Consider the following 21,773-nt stretch of genomic DNA (forward strand, 5'->3'; position numbering starts at 1 on the left):
GCCTGGGTGGCTCAGTTGGTTAAGTGTCTGACTTTGGCTCAGGTCATGATCTTGTGGTTCGTGAATTCAAGCCATGTGTCAGGCTCAGTGCTAACAGGTCAGAGCCTGGAGCCTGCTTCAGATTCTGTGTCTCCTCTCTCTGTCCCTCCTCCACTCTTCCCCCATCCCCCACCAACCTCAAAAATAAACACTTAAAAAATTTTTAATAAAAAAAGAGCTAATGAGAGAAGTGCTGTGCTGAGTATTTTATATGTATTAACTAATTTAATTTTATCATAATTATTTGGCACATTACACTGTATTAGGTCAGAATCAAAACTTTCAGACAAAACTAGAGGCTACACAAGTTGCCAGCTATGAATTCAGCATCCAAAGTTCACCTTCTGCTGGAATAAGCAGAACAGAAAAATAGCAACTAAAAGAAAGAACTATCAGAATATTTTCTTAGAATCCTTAATCTACCCCCACTACATTCAGAATAAATACCAAAATTTTGAGTGCTATGCTATCAAAAGCCAAAATATAAAATAAAATAAAATTGTAAAAAATAATAGCACATTTGTAAAAAATATTTTACAAGCAAATATTTTAAATAGCAAAATAATTGTAAAAAAAATAGCAAAAAAGCAGAGCTATGTTTCTCTTTCTTCACCTGATCAGCTTTCTTATGGATTAAAACCCAATTTGAGCATTACTCCCACTGGCAAGCTTTCCCTGATTCCCATAGGTATTTTGTCACTCTTTTGTGTTCCCATAGCATTTTCCCTTATAATATTTTTAACCTTCCATTAAAACTTTCTTATTTTATTAGCCTGTCTTGCAAACATGCTAACTCACTGAGGTCATTATTCATCTGTGTATTCTTGAGGCTTAGTGTAGTCTCTAGCACATAGTAGATGCTTATATGCAGAAGAGGAGGAAGGGAAGAGGGGAAGAAACAAAGGGAGGGAGGAGAAGGAGAAGAGAGCAAGTAACTAAGTTCTGAAAATGAAGACTACAATTGAACAGGAAGTGGTTGAGATTATGTGCATAAAATGAATAAGAAAGACAGAAAAATATGTTGAACAAAAAGAAAAGCTAAAAGTTATCTTTGAGTTCAGTGAAGGCAAGGAGTTTGATTTCTGGAATTTCAAAAGGTTAATAAGTAATAGGATCCGTATTTCTGAAATTCTGGGATATGTAATGTAATAGTAAATAAATAATACTTAGGACCTATTAACATATATGGTAATATATGTTTGTATATATGTATGCATGTAATAGAGGTAACTAATGACAGAGGCAGGCTCTTTTGAACATTCAAATTATATAGTAGAGTTTAAAGCAAAATAACAGAAATCAATGCTTATACATGAATATATTTTAAATATTGAATTTATGGGGCACCTAGGTAGTTCAGTGATTTAAGCATCTGACTCCTGATTTCAGCTTGGGTCATGATCTTGCAGTTCCTGAGTTCGAGCCCTGCATCAGGCTCCATCTCATAGTGCAGAGCCTGCTTGGGATTCTTTCTCTCCCTCTCTCTCTGCCCCTCCCCTGCTCTCTCTCTCTCTCTCTCTAAATAAGTAAATACACTTAAAAAAATAAAATATTTAATTTACTAATTAGCTATGCTTCCTATTCCAGCAATAATTAAGATGTGTGATTTCTTAATGTTGGGTACACTGATCATGCCACATCTGAGAATATAGGCAGTAATTTTCATTATTATCATTATCACAATCATATTTGATATTCCTTTACTCAAACACTCTAACTATAAAAATGAAGGCTTGGGGCACCTGGGTGGCTCAGTCAGTTAAACGTCCACACTCTTGATTTCAGCTCAGGTCATGATCTTGTGGTTTATGAATTCATGTCCCACATCTGCACTGCCAGTGGAGCTTGCTTGGGATTCTCTCCCTCTCTCTCTCTGCGCCTTCCATGCTCTCTTTCTGTCTCTCAAAATAAATAAAATGAACTTTTTAAAAAAAGCCTTATCTTTCATCTTTTGCTACTCTTTCTCACTTGCTTCATCTAATTAATATATCTGTTATGTGAAATTGTAACAGATATGGCATATGTAGATATGATCTCAAACTGTTATAAAGTCATCTGCCACTGGTTTATCTCTGTTCTTTCCAATGTTATATTCATAATAAATGCAGCTGCAAAATTAGTTTTCCCTTTCCTAAGCTCATGTTACTTTAGTAGTTAAAGAACAATTTCCTACTCACACGAGAATTGGGATGAAACTGTTATTTTTTGCATTTTTGAGTTTCTGTTGAATGGCTCCATTATATCTAGTTAACAATCTGCATCTGCACTTTTCAGAAGAGAACTGCAGCCTTTCTGTGAATCCATCTGGGCCTTGTTCCATTTTGAAATCTAGGGCATTTTCCTATTTGACTCCTTCTTGATGAAATGTTCCATAACTTGAAGTTCAAGCATGTGAGTTATTTAATTAAGATTCAAGCTCAAGCACATATTTTCTGCTATATAGTGTGTGTTCATGTTCATCTGCACACTAAACTGAGTACATTTTGCCTTTTCTGTAGGCATTGATTTTCTATAGTAATGTGACATAAGGAGTGTCTGGGCACCCAAAAGGCACGCAAACACTTAGAATGAATGAAACGATGCTTGTATCAAGATAACTTCCACAGTTTTAACATAATTAATAGTCATTTTTTGAACATTGAATTTGTATTGCTTTTGTAATAAATAACCACAAACTTGGTAGCTTAACAATACAACCTTATTACAGTAGTCTACCCTCATCTTCAATTTCACTTTCAGGGGTTTAGTTATCCAAGGTCAACCACAGCAAGAAGCAGAAAGTCAATAGTTGCCTAGAGCTACATCACACTGCTTACATCATTCACCTCACTTCATCTCATCTCATAGGCATTTTGCCATCTCACATCATCACAAGAAGAAAGGTGAGTACAGTACAATAAGATGTTTTGAGAGAGAGACCATATTCACATACCTTTTATTATAGTATATTGTGATAATTGTTTTATGTCATTGCTGTTGTTACTAATCTCTGACTGTGCCTAATTTATAAATTAGGCTTTATCATAGACATGTATGCATAGGGAAAAAAAAACATGGTATTTATAGGCTTCAGTGCTGTGGATGGTTTCAGGCATCCACTGGGGGCCTTGGAAAGTATAACGCACGGACAAGGGGGGACAACCGTATCTTACAGTTCTGTAGGTGAGAAGTCCAACACTGTCTGACTTAGCAAAAATTAAAGGGCCTGCTAGTTGCAAGGCTGCATTCCTTTCTAGACACTTTAGGGAATAATCTGTTTTCTTGTGTGTGTTTTGTTTTTTTTGTTTTTTTGTTTTTTCTTTTTTGTTTTGTTTGTTTTTTGCTTCTAGAGACCACACATATTCCCTGGATCATGTCCCCTTCCTTTTCCTTCAAACCCAGCAACAGTAGGTGGAGTGCTAATCATGCTGCCATCTCTCTGGTTCTCTGCTGCCAGGAAAGGTTCTCTGCTTTTATGAGCCCGTGTGATTAGATTGGGACCACCTGGATAATCCAAGCTAATCTTCCTATCTCAAGGTCTTTAACCTTAATCAAATCTGCATACTATTTGCCATGTAAACTCATACATTCCCAGGTTTCACCAATCAGGGAATGCCCATGGGGGATGGCCAGCATTAATCTGCCTATCACACCCTTAAATATAAATATCTATAAACATCTCTTAGGCACCTACTATAATGATCTGGCAACGTGATCAGGTAAGTAACTCAGAAGCTCAAAGTATCATTTAAAAAATATTATGAAAGTATATATTAAATATAAAAAAATCATAAATGATGAAAATCTTCATCTCAAAACCAATTCCAATTCCACTCCTTCTGCCATTATAAGTACTATATTCTTAATACATTTACATATATATTCATACACATATAAATAGGACCATACTTTTTTTTTTTTTTTTAATTTTTTTTTCAACGTTTATTTATTTTTGGGGGGACAGAGACAGACAGAGCATGAACGGGGGAGGGGCAGAGAGAGAGGGAGACACAGAATCGGAAACAGGCTCCAGGCTCTGAGCCATCAGCCCAGAGCCCGACGCGGGGCTCGAACTCACGGACCGCGAGATCGTGACCTGGCTGAAGTCGGACGCTTAACCGACTGCGCCACCCAGGCGCCCCTAGGACCATACTTTTATTCAGCAATTGCTTTCTTTATTTAACAAATATATTATCAGGTTTACACATCATTGCATATAGATTCAACTCATTTCACAGTGTAGCTATAACACAATTTGTTAAGTGTTTGCAATATTAAAGGAATACAAAACATTTTTATTTTTTAACTTAAAAATATTTCAGTGAATATTTTTGTAATTAAAACTTTGAGTACATATTTTTAAAACTTTGAGTGCGTGTGAGTACATGTTTGTAACTCTTTGATTACACATGACAAAATGCAATTCAATTAGCTCAATAGCAAAATCAACTTATTGGTTAATATAATTGGGAAACCAAAAAAGTGCATGTAATTCAAGAACTATTAGATTATGGGTTAAACAATGTCATCAGGCATCTGTCTATCTATATCTCCCTTTTTCTCTCTTCAGTGTCATTCTAAGATAGTTTCTTTTGCTGTGGTAGAAAGAGTATATCCAGCTGTCCAAGCCAACATTCAAGAAGAGAGAGTAACTTTCTAGAATATTTGGAAAGATCCAATAGCCACACTGATTAGTCTAGTCTGAGTCATATATACCCAGATGGTAGAAAACAATCAACTGTGGGTAAGGAGGTAGAATATTCTGACTTGAGTCACAGAATTTTTTTTTTTCAACATTTATTTATTTTTGGGACAGAGAGAGACAGAGCACGAACGGGGGAGGGGCAGAGAGGGAGGGAGACCAGAACCGGAAACAGGCTCCAGGCTCTGAGCCATCAGCCCAGAGCCTGACGCGGGGCTCGAACTCACGGACCGCGAGATCGTGACCTGGCTGAAGTCGGACACTTAACCGACTGCGCCACCCAGGCGCCCCGAGTCACAGAATTTTGAAAGAGAGCATGGAGATCCATCCCCACTGAAACAGCAGGATAGAAAAGATTACTGTGGTTTAGATTGGGTTAAGTTCCCAAAGGAAGGGACCCACAAAGTTTATATTTTTCTGTGGAGTTTCTGAGTTACAAGGTATGCCCATTTATAAACTTCATAGTTGTTATGGGCTGAATTCTGTATCCCCCAAATTTGTATGTTGAAGTCCTAGCCCCCAGTATCTCAGAATGTACTGTATTTGTAGTTAGACCTTTAAACAGATAATTAAGGTAAAATTAGTTCATGTCAGAGAGGATCTAATCCAATATGACTGGCATCCTTATAGGAAGAGAAGAATAGGACACAGGCAACACAGACTTGGGAGCAACCATGTGACACACAGCAAGAAGGTAGGCACCTACCAGCCAAAATGAGAGGCCTCAGAGGAAATCAAACCTTCCTACATCTTGACCATAGAATTCCAACCTCCAGAACCATGAGAAAATAACTTTGTGTTGTTTACCCATCCTGTCTGTGGAGCTTTGTTATGGGAGTTCTGGCAAACTAATATAAGAGTCATTGGCAAATTTAAAAAGAGAAATATAGTAACATTTAACACTCCTACCAGCCATATAAGAGAGTGACTAACCTCTTTTCATTATCGATTGTTAATAGTTTCCATTCTTTGACTAGTCAAAATGGTATCTCAACTTAAATGTAGATGTTATTTCCCTAAGTATTAGAAAAATTAAATATTGTATCATTTTGGTCATTTCATTTCCTATGAATTCAGTGTTTATATCCTTTCTTCATTTTTATAAGGTTATTTTTCATTTCATATCATTGATTTGATTTTCTGTTATAAATAATTCTTCTAGTTTGCTGCATGTCTTTTGTTTATTTGTTATCTATGCCTGAGTGTCAGTTTGATCCTTCTAAGAAGCAGACAGAACAAAATGGAATTAGACATGAAAGATATTCCTTGGGGAACACCAGGAGAGAAAATGGGGAGTGAGCCCAAGGACATAAGAAAAGCCAGTGAGACTGTGGTGTAGGTCCGTGTGGAAGAAAGGAACAGGAAAGAAACAACAAATATTAAAAGTCCTAGACTGTGGTGCAGTTGTAAGAAAATTTGGTCAAAATATCCATGAGGCGGGGTGCCTGAGTGGCTCAGTCAGTTAAGTGTCCAACTTTGGCTCAGGTCATGATCTCACGGTTTGTGAGTTTGAGCCCCGCGTCAGGCTCTGGGCTGACAGTTCAGAGCCTGGATCCCACTTCAGATTCTGTGTCTCCCTCTGTCTGCCCCTCCGCTGATTGCACTCTGTCTCTCGCATTGTCTCAAAAATAAATAAACGTTAAAAACAATTTTTTAATTAATTAATTAATTAATTTTAAAAAACTATCCATGAGGCAAAGTCACTATTAGAGGACTTGCTCATCTCCCAGGAATGGGCCTGCCATAGTATCCCTGCTACATGCTATCATTTTTGGGGAGCAGTTCATGTGAGGTATGGTCTCTCTGTGATGTATTTCAGAGCACAGAAGCCAGAGTTTTTCATCAATTAAGCTCCAGGCAGTCAGTGATCTGAGAGGTAATTCAGAGCTCTCATGGCTGCTACAGCCTGTTTGCTCTAAAATACATTCCTCGTGCTTCCCCTGCTCTGTTCACTAATGCAGAGAGCTTCATTTCCTAGACTCTCCTGCAAACCACCTTTTGACAGGTTGTGCCAATGGTAGTTTCAAAAGAGAAACCCTTTCCCTTTCCCTTCCTCTGCTTTTGGAGGGTATCTTCAGCACTGGCTGCTCCTCCCACCAGGCTCCACCTTTTGCAGAAAGGATTCTTCCTTCTTAGTCCTGGTTTCCATTGACCTAGCATATAATAGAGATATAATTATTGAACATGTAAGAATAATTTTGATCAAATGCTAGAGGCAAATACTTTTGTAAGTAGGTTTTTGGGTAGAATAGGAGAAGAGAGCGTGGAAAGGGGGAGTAGAGGGAAGGAAAGCAAAAGATATATCATCAAGCAGATTTCCATGGCAATAGGGGCTTAACCCCACTGGGAAGTTGGGGAGACATTGTGCAGTGCGTTTTAGTATTATCCCAACAAAGAAATGTGATATATTTATTTACCATTACTCATCTGTCATTGAGATATCAAAGTCGGGGACTTCCGGTTTTCCCTGTGGTCATGAGCTAAACACTTATACTCCTCCATGGCTGGAGGTGGAAGGGTAATAAATGTCTGGCAGAGAAATTCTATAATTATCAAGGTAGGGGGCTGAGGGGTTGTGTGTTTGGCGCAAGCATCATCTGCTACAGTTAATGCCTCTTTTGGGACAAAATATGAATCTACCAAACACTGTGTTTGAATATTTTAATCAGACATATGGGGAAAGGAAAAAGGGTTAGCTTTTTCATTTGCTAGAACAGTAATAGAGTCACATGTGAGGAATGTGATAGGATGGAATGGGGTAGGAGCTGGTGGGTATCAAAAAAAACATACCTTCGAGAGCATCAAACCAGCTTCTTCATGTGAGAGAATTTATGTAATAAATGGAGTCACTCAAGGAATTAATATTTACATATACTCATTCTGCACATGGACTTATGAAGCACTGTTATCAATTCACCATTCTCAGTAAGAGACTATTTCAATCTTATTTTATTTTTTATGAAACAAAAATATTATGAGGTCTTAGTTAAGGCCTTTCAATTCCAAGTAATAAAAACCCATATGAGCTAGCTTAATTTAGGAGTTTGTGCTTGAGCTAGTCAGAATTATCATATGGTAAAAAAAAAAAATGCAGACAGGTCTCATGAGATACTAGAATCAGGAACTGAAAAGCCATCAGAAATAGAAGCATATATTTCCTTTGTTTTTCTATGAGTCTCTTGAGTTCAGCTTTTTTTTTTTTTTTTTTTTTTTAGTTTAGATCACATTCTCCCTCTCTCTCCTTAACTCCCTCTCTCTTTTCCTCTATCCCTCTCCCTCTCATCAATACTTTCCACCTCTCCTATTTGGTTGTCTGTGGTTCTGCAAAAACGTGTTCATTTTCTATTGCTATGTAACAAATTACCAGAAGCTTAATGGTTTGAAATAATACCAATTCATTATTTCACTGTATCCAGAGGTCAGGAGTCTGGACTTGGTAGGTTAACTGGATTATCTGCCAGGGTCTTAACAGGCTGAAACCACAGTGTCAGCTGAGACTCTGGGTGCTCTTCAACATTCATTGCTTGTTGGAAGAATTCAGTTCCTTGTGGCTATAGGAATAAAGGCATATGGATTTTTCTTTTGCTTTTTTTTTTAAGTTTTAATTCCAGCTAGTTAAGATACAAGTGTAATATTAGTTTCAGGTGGACAATACAGTGATTGAACACTTCCATATATCACCCAGTGCTCATCATGACAAGTGCACTCCTTAATCTCAGCACATATTTAACACACCCCCCACACATACACACCTCCCCTCTGGGAAGCATTGGTTTGTTCTCCAGTTAAGAGTCTGTTTCTTGGTTTGCCCCTTTGTCTTTTTCTCCTTTTTGTTTTGTTTCTTAAATTCCACATATAAGTGAAATCATATGGTATTTGTCTTTCTCTGACTGAGTTATTTTGCTTAGCATAATACTCTCTAGCTTGATCCACATCATTGCAAATAGCAAGATTTTATTCTGTTTTATGGCTGAGTAATATTTCATCTTTTTATCCATTCATCAGTCAATGGACACTTGGGCTGTTTCCATAATTTGGCTATTGTAGAGAATGCTGCTATTAAAATTGGGGTGCATGTATCCCTTTGACTTAGTACATTTGTATTCTTTGGGTCAATACCTAGTAGTGCTATTGATGAATCACAGGGTAGTTCTATTTTTAACTATTAGAGGAACCACCATACTGTTTTCCACAGTGGCTACACCAGTTTGCATTCCCAACAAAAGAGCAAGATGGTTCCCCTCTCTCTACATTCTCTCCAACACCTGTTGTTTCCTGTGTTGTAGATTTTAGCCATTCTGACATGAGTGAAGTGATATCTCACTGTAGTTTTGATTTGTATTTCCCTGATGATAAGTGATGATGAGCATATTTTCATGGGTCTGTTGGTCACCTCTATATCTTCTTTGGAGCAGTCTGTTCATGTCTTCAAGGCAGCTGGATTTTTCAATGCCAGCAGGAAAATCTCTGTCATCCACCAAATTTCATCTTTTAGGAAGGACCATCTCCCATGTAGCTTCAGGATTGTCTTCTTTTGATTTCTCGATGTCAACTGATCAGAAACCTTAGTTACATCTGCAAAATCCTTCCTCCTTTGTCAACATAACCTTATCCAATTATTAGAAAAAATCCACCATATTCTCAGTCTCATCCACATTCCACACTTATGAAGACGTGAATTATACAAGGCACGCACATCAGGGAATGGGAATCCTTGGAGCTATCTCAAAATTCTGCCCTCACCAGACATATCGCCAAATGTGACCCCAAATGTCAAGTTTGGTTTTGGTAAACAGCTAGTGGGCAGTGACTATTTCAAAATTAATTTTAAATTTCTGGGAGTAAGACTGAATGACTAAACTGGGGTCTGGCAAAGACCCCTGCCAAATCATTTCTGGCTTATGGGATTGAGTAAGTTACCATAAACCTGGTTGTCAGAGTGTTCAAAGTAGAGGGAATACACAATACAGTATCAAATAATAGATTGAGAAAGAGTAATTAGTAGGAAAAAAAGAAAACCAAGGAGGTGCGTTGACCTAAAAGTCAAGCAAAAAAAATTTTATATATATATATGTGTGTGTGTGTGTGTGTGTGTGTGTGTGTGTGTGTGTGTACACACACACACACACACACACACATATATATACACACACCCAAGGGTAGGGTATAATCAGCTAAGCAAAATGTTGCTTAGGATTAATAATTAGATCTAGCAATATAATGATAAAAATAGTAAATACAAAAGTGATATAACCACTATTTCTATTACACATAGTACCATTAACTACCCTAAATACATACAACTTCCTGCATTCAAACATGGTAATTCCTACCCTATTTCTAGAACTTTTATTTTCTACCCTACTGTAAATTAAAACCATCCCTGTGATGAACTACTGACTATCCATCTATTATCGTCTCAATGACTATTCAAACTTTGGTATGAAATCTCGATAGATATATATAGATAGATAGATATCGATATATAGATATATCCATCCATGTCATTGCAAATGACAAGATTTCATTCTTTTTTATGGCTGAGTAATTTTCCATTATATATGTATATATATGTATATGTACATGTATATATACATATATATATTTTTACACCATATCTTCTTTATCCATTCATCAGGTGATGGACATTTCACCTGTTTCCATAATGTGACTATTTTTGATAATGCTGCTATAAACATCAGGAAGCATGTGCCCCTTCAAATCAGTATTTTTGTACCCTCTTATAAATACCTAGTTATGTTAAGATCTAGTCTCTTCCATTTGCAATGATGTGGATAGAGCTAGAGAGTATTATGCTATGTGAAATAAGTCAGTCAGAGAAAGAGAAGTATTATATGATTTCACCCATATGTGGAATTTAGGAAACAAAACAATGAGAAAAGGGGGGGAAGATACACAGAGGCAAACCAGGAATGGACTCTGAACTATAGAGAACAAACTGACGGCTCCCAGAGGGAAGCTTGGTGTGTAGGGAATGGGTAAAATAGGTGATGGGGATTAAGGAGTTCACTTGTCATGATGAGCATTGAATGTTGTATGCAACTGTACACCTGAAACTAATATAACACTGTATATTAACTGGCTGGAATTTAAATAAAAACTTTAAAAAAACCTCTAGTCTCAGCAGTTTTCAATATTTGGGTTTGTTTTTTAATTGGATAAAAATCACAGTACTTGAAAACTTCTTTTAGTGATCTTTAATAACTTTCATTTTTTTAATGTTTATTTTTGAGAGATCTAGAGAGACACAGCATGAGCAGGGGAGGGGCAAAGAGAAAGGGTTGAGACACAGAGTCTGAGCAGGTTCCAGGCTCTGAACTGTCAGCACAGAGCCTGATGTGGGCTCAAATTCATGAACTGTGAGATCATGGCCTGAGCTGACATCAGACAGTTAGCTGACTGAGCTACCCAGGCGCCTCTGTGATCTTTAGTAACTTTAGTCTAGAGATCTGTATGGAAAACAATTAGCTAGACCAGAAGAAACATTTCAAAATAGCCTTGTACAAGGCAAAGTGGTAGAATGTGCTTTACTAATAGAATGTGAATTAATCTCCACATTCTCTATGTGGATTTCAACATACTTACAGAAAGTGGTTGGGGTCCTATTATTTCATATTTCTATGATTTCACTAATTTTCAGCTTTGAATCACTCAATACTGCAGGCAAAAATGGAAGCAGAGAATTTAGCCACTTCAGTTCAGCAAAGCACATTGTTAATTTCTTGATAATGTCCAATATAGTATAGTGGTTAAAAATATAGTTATTGTTGCACAAAGCAGAACTGGAATCAAATCCATTTCTTTAGACAAACATCTTAACATTCTAGACCTCAGTTTGCTTAGAGGAATAAGAGGGATGATAAAATAATCTACAGTTTTGAATGTGTGCAAAAATTAAGTAAGACAATGCATATAAATTACTTGAATCCCAGAAATCATGCAGGTAAACTGCCATTATTAGTTTAATTATTATCAATCTAATTAATTTGGATCTCAGTGATTTTAGAGCATTGATCTACTTTTCTTCTATTTCTAGCCAAAGTAACTTTGGACTTCAATTGTACTCATTTCTACCATGTAGAAATCTAATCAAAACAATTTGATTATATTTGGCTTGTAAGTCTCCTAAAATGTTATTTGATTAGAGCATATCATCTGGATGCAAAGGTAGTAGAAAATTACTTGGTTAATGCACATTTCGAGCCCATTTCACATGCCAGGATAAAGGAAACTTTATTCTACTTTCCATCCAAGCATGGTTCTGGGTATGTTAGTTGCAATGTAGGCTTTGGATCAAATATTGAGTTAATAATGACTTTTTTGGAAGGAGACGTCAATCTAGCTTAAATGAAAAAAAGGCACTTTCTATAACCTACACAGCCTAACTGGGAAACCATTCTATTAGAGTAAACTTAGTTCCAGAATCAAAAATTATGTAAGAAGCAGGAAAAATGGAAGTTAGTACTTATTTCTTAGATTATCCCTCTGGATGGTATGTCTCTCTGAGTCCAACTTCTGTGTCTTTCTCAGTCCACTTCATTTTCTACTCTCTTAACTAATAATATTTACTACTTCATATGCTTGGCCTACTTAGTATAAAGGCTAAGCTGCTATTTTAAAAAAGAGGCCTAAAATAAAGAAGCTTAGGAAAAAGATTTTTTTTTTCTCTCAGATATAAAAGTTTAAGCAGCCCAATTCGGCAGTCACTCAAAGACTCAGATCCTTTCTAAATTCTGATTTTTGTATACCCTCTGATTTTGTTTTCAGCAGTTTAGGCTGGATTGTAGGTATTTTTAAGTTCCATGAGATGCACGGCAGGATGGGGTCACATAATGTCTTAAGACCAAGACAAACATTTCAATGATGAGAATTTAGTGTAAGGTCACATCTGGTGTAATGGAGGTTGGAAAATATTGTCTTTACATAGGCAACCATCTGAAGACCACTGTTTTCTACCTCAATACTGAAGTCTCAGCTCCTGAATTTATTTATCTTAATTTCGAGAAACTAGGAAAACTGTTTTTTATCCCATTTCTAAGTTTTCAGTAGGGAGAATCTGAATGGACCACTCTTGACCTAAAAAGTGATGGACAGAGATAAGTGATCTAAAACAAATAGGGTTATCGATACCCATTTCTAAAGTCATAGAGTGGTTCAGTGGAAAGAGGTTGAACAAACAATCCAGTGTTTATTTACTACCTATGTCATGGAATGTTAATTTTGTGAAGCTAATTATAATGCTGATACAATGCTGACATTAAAACAAGATAGTACAGTCAAAAACAGAAAGCTACTGACCAAACAAATTTGGTTGATGAAAATATTGTTATCTAAAATACTACCAAACTGAATTTTGAAGGTACTTCAACAGTAAAACACCATGTTCAAGTACAGTTCACTTTTTAAAATTAAAAACATTTTATAGATTGACTCTTTTTATATAATTGATTCTATCACTATGTCAAGGTAGAGAAATTATTGTTATATTTTTAATGAAAAAGCATTTGAATTGATTCAACACACATTTTTCTATTTAAAAACATAGTACTAAAAATAGATTTACCGCTGAAGAGATACCATGTCTGAAAACTTTCAAGTCTTAATTAGATATGGTGATAGACTGCATGTTTTCTTCCTAATTCAGGAAACCCATAGAATGCTAACCTGACATGATGTATGAGTTGGCCTTGGGATCACAGTCCTTGATTCAGTCTGCCAGGACATGAGTGCCAGAATATCTGGCTTCATCCTATACTGTGTGTGTGTGTGTGTGTGTGTGTGTGTGTGTGTGTGTGTAAGAAAGAGAGAGAGAGAGAGAGAGAGAGAGAGAGACCAGAGACAGAGAAGGAGATAGAGGAGATTTTATTGTGTGTATGTGGAAACTTCCCTGAAATGTTATTTAATAAGAAAAATGGAAATAATCTTTTGCTTATTAGTTATTTATTATATACCAAGTATTTTTGATATTGGTGGTACCCATGCTATTATTACTAAATTTTTTACCATTAAAAAATAAAAAATAAGAAAAGCCAAATATTTTTCAAAGTTTTGGGTACTTTACTATTTCGTTGAATAAAAAATAAAGAAGAAACTATTTAGATTATTCTCAATGGAGAATTCTCTTCCTTTTTTTGGTCTTTCACAATACTAACTAATTCTGTAATTGAATGGCAGATTCCAGCACTTAAAATACTTTCTAGATGTATGACTGTTTGCAGTAAGATAGATCTCCAAACATAAAGTATAGCACTCAGATATTCACACATATTATTTGTTCTTATGTGAAAAGGAGTTATTGATTCTTATATCTATTAATAAATCAGTTTTATAGTCATGCAATCAAAGTTCAGTAAGAGTTTCTAATTCAAACTTGCAGATACATTAGAATGAAATATGTTTGAATCTAAACAAGCAGCACTAGTCTCAAAATTTGCATTTCTACTTCCTGTCTTTCAAGATATAAAAATTTCCCTTCAGCATATCCTGTCTCTAATCCTCATAACACCACATTAAGAGAATAAACATGCTTTGAATATATCTGCTTTAAAGTAGATAGATAGACAGATAGATAGATATAGATAGATATAGGTATATCCTATACATATTTTTCAATCTTTGCTTTGCTGAGCATTAATTTAGTACCTGTGTCCTAATTGTTTATTTGTGTATTTCTGAAATGCTTAGCTAAGGGGAGCCCTGCCAAGGAATGCCATGATCAGTTGCTTCTAGACCTTATAAATAACACTTATGCAAGCCTACAGACAGACCATCTTTATATAGTCCTGATGCAACTGTGTATATGGGATGCTTAGTCATTATTATGTAACCACTGAGCAATGTAGCTAGATAATGCTGATGGCATAATAAATTGTATTTCAGATATAGACATTAGACCCAGCATTCTGGCTTGAGAAAAGACAAGTTCTGCAAACAAGTAATATAATTTTGCTGGGGTTTCAGGATGACATACTTGAGGTGTAGAAGAGGGTGTTTGCTAATCCCCCAATCTCTTTCCACAGCCTGGTGAGATCTTACTCTAGAAGGCAGAATTTCATCACCATCAACCCCAATACATCTCTATTTAGGAAACAGGAAATATAAGACTCCCAACACAGTAAATTCGCCTCCACCCCAGCTTGATGCCCTCTACTAATTACAAAAAAAAAAAAAAAAAAAAGTTTCATTTTTGCCAAACATCAAACCTTGTCCTTGGTAGCACAATTTGAGTAGCACATTTTGATACAAATAGTAGAAATTCAGTGAAGGATTATTAACCAAGTGAAGGGATAAGTAATTACCACATCTTTGAGAAATGTCTTTGTGATCTCACTCCTGGATTCAATAGCTTTATAACCATCTGTTCCTCTCTCCAGTATTTCCTATCACAATTTATTCATCCCACTATTTCCAGTTATTCTGTCTTCAGTGAGACATTTCCTAGGACACAATTCTGTTTACAACCTTGATAACTTTTGAGGGAAAAAGTGTGTTGATGTTTATTGAACTCTATATTTGTTAACATTCAGAATATGTCATCAGAGTTTTTGTAGACTAGATATGTAAAAATTACTCAGTAAAATTAAATTAAGGGCCCCGTGTTGGTTATGTGACAGTTGTAAGCATTACCCACTACTTAGCGATTCATCTTGAGTATATCTGAGGTAAATGACAAAGCATTCTCAGGGCACAGATATTCAGGGTCAACAAAATATTATAAATTTTTGGTATGTGTTCCTCTCTTACCGATTACAAGGGAATGAATTCAAGTGAACTCAACAGAAAAAAAATTCATTGAGTTTGGGGAAACTTAGGAGTCGATCTTTGAGATCGGAACACAGTGTTCCGTGTTGTTTTCTAATATTGAGCTATCAAACTGGCAATTGAGTATGTGAAGCTGGAGGTCAGGGAAGATGAAATCTAAGTATTTATATTTTTATGTCATTACAAATAATTGGAATATAATGCCCATAGGAGTACAGTAGCTTATCTAGGAAGAAAGTACAAATAGAGAGGAGAAAAGGATTGAGGACAAGATCTGCAGGGGCGGGGGGGGGGGGGGGGGTGGGTAGTGGTGCTCCTTCTAGAGATTAGTGAAAGGATGTATGGATAACAATGACAACAATAACAACAAAAGACTGAGAAGGAAAAGAAGATAATTAGGAGACAATGTCATCATAGAGTCCATAGAAGGAAGTATATCAAAAGGAGAGATTGATCAAACATGTCACATGAAGGGGCGCCTGGGTGGCGCAGTCGGTTAAGCGTCCGACTTCAGCCAGGTCACGATCTCGCGGTCCGTGAGTTCGAGCCCCGTGTCGGGCTCTGGGCTGATGGCTCGGAGCCTGGAGCCTGTTTCTGATTCTGTGTCTCCCCCTCTCTCTGCCCCTCCCCCGTTCATGCTCTGTCTCTCTCCCTCCCAAAAAAAAAAAAAAAAAAAAAAATGTCACATGAAGAACGGTGGATTTCAGGCGATGGAAAATGTTGATGAACTTCACCTGAGTAGTTTCAATTATTGTTTGGATAAGAACTGGGTTAAAGTGAAAATGAGATATAAGGAAACAAGCTCAATTAGTTCAGACAACTAACTTTTGAAACTTTTGTAATAAATAAATAGAAAAAAGGAAATTGGGAAGGGAAAACTAAAGAATATGGAAGTAATATGTTGTTTTGAGTTCCGATTAGTTTGTTTTAAAACAGGATCTGTTATAGCAGTTGATGAGAATAATCCCAGAGAGAGGGAATATTAATGATGCAGGGAAATGGAACATTTCAGGACAAATTCCTTTAGTGGCAAGCATTTGTAGGATCCCATGCATATTTGAGAAATTAAGTTGTCTGAGATCACAACAGAAGCATTCACTGAAAGAGGGGGATTTCCAATAGTCAGGGTTCTAAAATGAGACAGTTTCTTTTTAGTATACTTTTCAAATGGAAGAAGCTAGATTATTGGCTGAGATTGAGGAGAAGGTAAGTAGTAAAGTCGGATAGACAAGAGGTATTGAATTACTATTTAGGATGGTAAATATTCTTTGAATATACAGTAGGATTGTTGGATAGTGCGGGTACCCATTTGAAAAGTGTGTTCCTAAATTTAATGTCCACTCAGTATATGCAAATGCTCTTAAAAAGACATTCTTTATGTATATGTATGTGCATTTAATAATTGATGGGGCACCTGGATGGCTAAGTTGGTTAAACGTCTGACTTTGGCTCAGATCCTGATCTTGCAGTTTGTGAGTTGGAGCCCCACTCCAGTTCCTGTCAACATGGGGCCTGCTTCAGTTCCTCTGTCTCCCTCTCTCTCTGCCACTCTCCCACTCTCTCTTTCTCTCAAAAATAAATAAACATAAAAAATCTCTTTAAAAATTAAATACTTGGGATTTATGAGAACTGTTGTTTTCCCAGGCAAATATTTTAAAGGGATACAGGATTCAATGGCATTTATAAGATACTTGTTGCAATGATGGATCATGGAATCTAAGATGAGTCAGGAAAACACAAAACATTAAGTGTTATGGACAGAGGAAAGGATGAATAATTAAAGCCAGTAGGTTAGAGAATAGGGATTCTCATTGAGGTTGAAGAAATTCTAGACAGGAATATTGAGCTGAAAAAATAATGGAAAATAAGACAATCATACGGTATAAGTCAAGATTTTGAATGAGGTGCTCTTATTGGTGATAACAAAGTTAGGGTTTATGGACGAAAATGTTATTGAAACCAAGAAGATCAAAGGTCCAAGATGCTCAGTAGTGGCTTGGCTAATCCTTGTAGGTTTTGGCATTAGGCAATATTCACAACGGTCCAGGAATGGAACTATGGGCTGATAGATGTCTAAAACTGTTGGCTTCTAATAGTCACTAATAAAAAAGGGAATAGGGCACAACAGATTTAGAAAATATTGAAACTCTACTAAATCAATGTGATACAATTAGTATAATGTTAATAGGCTAAAGGAGAAAAATGTCTCAACAGATGTTGAAATGGTATCTTATAGAATTATTAATAAATACATAAAAATACATGTGTGCATATGTTCATTTATATATATCTGTCACCATTATTATTTAACATTGTCTTGAACATAATGAGGCAATTAGAAAAAAGAAACAGAAGTGAGGTATAAGTAGTGGGAAGTAGAAGGCAAAACTGTATATATTCATATTTTATCACTTATTAGTAAATTTGGAGAAAATAATTAGGCAATTTCCATAGTCTCTTCCAGGGTTAACATTCTTCAGTGCCTCGGTATTTCTTCCCTAGCATTTTCAAAGGGGACAGTTTAATTGCCCCTGAAAACCAGCATGCTTCTTGCTGAAGCTTTTTGCATCACCAAGGTAATATCTATTGACTGGAAGAATCAACTAAAAACACTGATGATTATATAGGATGTTCATAGGTACAAGTAAACACTCTTCATAAATAATTTAGTTTGCTTCTTTACATGTGATACTATATTCCATGCACACACCAATACTGTTTTCTAACTGGTAGAAGGAGGACAGTCATTTGATAGGAATAGTTTAAACAAAACTATGATAAAAGCTTTAGCTTGGCTTTCAGTTGCTGTTTTTTTTTTCCTAAAAGTTAAATGGCATTTATTTAAACGATCATGGTACAAAAAAGTAGTGAATGAAGAATGAGGATAACTGGGACATTAAGTGACTGAGCTAGTTTGGATGATATCTGAATTTCACTTCAGCTAGAAAATGTACTTCCTCACTATATTTTTGTTCTTTTTCTTGTCCTAATTCTTCACTCTATCTTTTTTCTTCCATTATCTGATCTTTATTTGACATCGCAAAAAATTAAACCAAAGTAATATAACTACTGTTATACATAACAAAATTTTGATAAATATAACTACCTTACACTATTAAGTTTCCAGATATTCTAGAATCTGTGGAAAACCTGAAAGGACTAATACAACAAATTTTCATTGCTTGATCTATTGCTCAAGAACAGAATGGATATTATTCAACAAGCCCAAGCAGACACGAATGGATATTCTCATAAACAAAATGCTGGAGGCTAGCTACATCATCTCCAGCTTTATTTCCTAAATTCTCTTTTTTCTGTTCTAGACCAAGCACTCAAATGATATATCACCTTTCTGGAATGTCAGAGAGGGTAGCGATTACAACCAGGGAACATGTTAATCAGCAGAATTGATATGTTTGTGTCCCTAGTCCCATTTTTTTTCCTCTCTGCTTTTCTTTTCTCCCCATTTTTTCTTTATATTTCAAGTCCCTATTGCTGAATTTATTGTGGCCTGGATTTCTGCCCTTTCCCCATTCCACTCAGAAGCAAAAACTATATAGTTGGGGAATCAGGAGAGCCAAACACATGTGTGTGTGTATGTGTGTGTGTGCATATTTTAATTTATAATATAAGGAGTACCAAACTGAAAGGTATTTTTATTTTTGGCACAAAATAGTTAATTAGCTATATTAGTAAACTTTTTATCACATTGCATATATTATATATGTTAAACACTGTATGTAATACATTAATAATAATGTTTATCCTTATCTTCAAGGAGATAACATTTACTGAAAGAAAAATTAAAGGAAACATAATAAATATTTTCTCTAAGAACAAATAAACAGTACAATAAATTTTAGAGGAGAGATATAGTCAACTGTGTCAGAACTCAATAAAAATAAGGAGGTAAAGGAGAGGAAAAGAGAATGTGAGTAAAATTTTGAGGGGCAGATCTGAGAGTACATCAAGTAGTAGTAACCTGCAAAAGTAGAAAATAAATCGATGTGTATGGAATGTAACCTGCAACCCAGCTTCACTGAAGAATACGGGAAGAAAGGTCATTAGGGCTGAGAAGGTACTGTGTGTGAAAGGCATGAACTTTTAGGTGGGAAGCGGGTATCAAATTTATTCACCATCATTGGGAGTCAGGTGGATTACAATGATTTACAGAGCCCAGGGAAACATAAAAATGCACAGCCCCTTGTTAAAATGTGATCAAGAATTTCCAGACAGCTATAGCAAAGGTGTGGGTCCCCTCTTAGCATGGAGCCTTGTGGGACTGCACATGGCCATGAGTTGGCCCTGTTGGTTAGTCACTGTCTTTGAGTGCTAGGGAAATAAGAGGTTTTACTAAGGAAAATAAATCTAGCATGAATAAAGATATCCCCTGCTTTTTGAAAGTTTACATACACTACTTCACTTTTATGGAAGACTGCATTAGTGCCTGTTTTTTGGTGTTTTGTTTTTCTAACTGAAAGATATCTGAAGAGCATTTTTACTATTATGAAAATGGCAAAAAAATGAAAATAGGGGTGCCTTGATGGCTGAACTGGTTAAGCATCCGCATCTTGACCTTGACTCAGCTCCTGATCTCATAGTCATGAGACTGAGCCCCTTTAGGCTCTGTGCTGGGCTTGGAGCCTGCTTAAGATTCTCTCTCTCTTTCCCTCCTCACTCACATGTGTGCTCTCTCTCCCTCTCTCAAAAAAAAAAAAAAAAAAAAAAAAAAGAGAGAGAGAAAGAGACAGAAAGAAAAGAAAATGAAAATAGCATTCATCATCTGTTTTATGGACAGCCCTTATAGAGGCAGCACATACCCCCAACCATGAGAGTGACCCCACCAAGCTCCTTCCCCAGAGCTACACTCAGCATCTCAGCATCAAGCTGCCAGAGCTTTGAACTGTGTCTGTGAGCATCTGTGCTTTATCTCAATTTCTTTTGTGCTTTTAGTAACATGTGTCCTAAGGTATCAGGAAAGCCTAAGACAAGTTATTTTTGGGTTCTGGGAATGCTCACAAAAATTTTTCCATATAAATTAAATGTAATTGCTTCTTTATTCCATTTCAGCTTACAGAATGTTTCTTAAAAACGCTCTACTTTTGGATAGCGGGAGAAACATATCCAAGATAAACTGGAGAGTAAGAGAATAGGGAAGGGAGAATAATTGAAAAACACTAGAATTTTAGAGAAGAGTTTATAGTAGCCAAATTGTTCAGAATAAAAAGTAATAAAAAGTTTTTGAGATGGAAAATCACCAATAGTAGTTGATAAAAGGCAACTGCTAAAAAGATGAAGAAAATTGAATCAAAGATGAGTCCACATTTTTGTCTTGGATGATTAGGAGAGACAGGTAAAATAACAGAAAAATCAGAAAGAGGGGCTGATTTCAGGGAAACATTAGGAATAATGCTGGTCTTAATTGACAGATGCCAAAATACAACTGGATGGAAAAATGCATGAGGTAACTGGGGATATGCAATCAAAAGTCAGAATAAAACGTCATTAGGGAAAGAGTTAAAGATCTGAAAGTTATATAACCTAAAGGAGAGAACGATTGTCCTCTTTTAGAATGAATTGTTCAGATAATTAATCCTTACAATCAAGGGAATAAATTATTCTCAGATGAGATACTGATTTTCTTATCCTAGGCTTACCTAGGTCTTCTCTATGAAAGTTAGAATTGAAGGTGTGAAGATGAATGTGATAACTAACGGAGAGAGATTTGAGTAAGAAAATACTTTAGACTCTAACTTGGAAGGTACCAACACTTAAGAGCCAGAGGGAGAAAGAGAATACAATAAAGGGTAAAATAGAAGAAAAGAGATGAGTTGAAGAATCGCAAGTTTAAAGATATTGCCGAGGACCAGTTGTGAGAGAGAAAAAAGGAACAGAGGAAGAGAGAGAATTGAAGAGGTTGTGATAAAAATGAGAATTTCCAGAATTCATGACTGTAGAGACAGGACAGGGTTAAGAGTTTTTGATACTTTGTGATTTTAAAAGGGGCCAAAAGTAACGTCTTGTAATATGTTTTATTCTTTGAAAATGCTAGTTAAGGTTAAAATATGATTGGTATATTTTTGTATTATTAATTTTATAGAACTTATTTTTTAGTTCATCTCCCAAAACATCAGCTTTCTGGTTTATTATTTTAAGTTCTATACACAAGAGTTGTACTCTGACTTTTTGCTCCAAAGCTATTTAAATGAATTATGTTTAGCAAGTATTTTCTGCAATCTAAGAGCTATTGATGCAGCCCTTTACTTCCATT

This window comes from Leopardus geoffroyi, chromosome C1, assembly GCF_018350155.1.
Source record: "Leopardus geoffroyi isolate Oge1 chromosome C1, O.geoffroyi_Oge1_pat1.0, whole genome shotgun sequence".
Classification (NCBI taxonomy): domain Eukaryota; kingdom Metazoa; phylum Chordata; class Mammalia; order Carnivora; family Felidae; genus Leopardus; species Leopardus geoffroyi.